General features: G+C 48.0%; 1 pseudogene; it reads left to right on the forward strand.

The window, feature by feature from the left end:
• Window positions 1-271: 271 nt before the first annotated feature.
• Window positions 272-748, forward strand: LOC115283218 (annotated as a pseudogene).

Below are 748 nucleotides of genomic sequence, written 5' to 3' on the forward strand. Positions count from 1 at the left end.
GAACGGTGCCATATCAGAGACTCTGTGTTGGTCTCCGCCACTGGCACCTTGGGCACTCTGCTGTGGTTGTAGCCAGGTCAGCCATGGCCAGTGGGAGTTTGTGTTGCTGGTTCTATATATAACCTCCATCCCTGTCACCATGGTCATTTGTTCATGAGCCTACTGGGCTCCTGTCTTCATTAGTACAAGTTGCGTACACTTTCAGAATCAGTCTGAGTGTGGATCATAATGGCAAAAGGCATCAAGAGACCTACTGTTTCCTTCCTCAAAGATGGCACCCAAGGCGAGTAAGGAAGCTCCATCCCCTCCTGAAGCTGAAGCCAAATCAAAGAACTTGAAGACCAGGAAAGCAGTGCTGAAAGGCGTTCAGTCACACAAAAAAAGATCCACATGTCACCTCCCTTCCAATGGCTCAAGACACTGGATCTTTGAAGGCAGCCCAAATATCCTTGAGAGAGCGCCCCCAGGAGAAACAAACTCGCCCACGATGCTATTCTCAAGTTCCCACTGACTACCGAGTCAGCCATGAAGACAATAAAAGACAACAACACACTTGTGTTCATTGCAGACGTCAAGGCCAACAAGCACCAGATCAAACAGACTGTGAAGAAGCTCTATGATGTCAGTGTGGCCAAGGTCAACACTCTGATCGGGCCTGATGGGGAAAAGAAGACATATATTCGACTGGCTCCTGACTATGATGCCAACAATGATGTTGGATGTTGCCAACAAAATTGGGATCATCTAA

Source organism: Suricata suricatta, chromosome X (genome assembly GCF_006229205.1).
Source record: "Suricata suricatta isolate VVHF042 chromosome X, meerkat_22Aug2017_6uvM2_HiC, whole genome shotgun sequence".
In the NCBI taxonomy this organism is placed as follows: Eukaryota; Metazoa; Chordata; class Mammalia; order Carnivora; family Herpestidae; genus Suricata; species Suricata suricatta.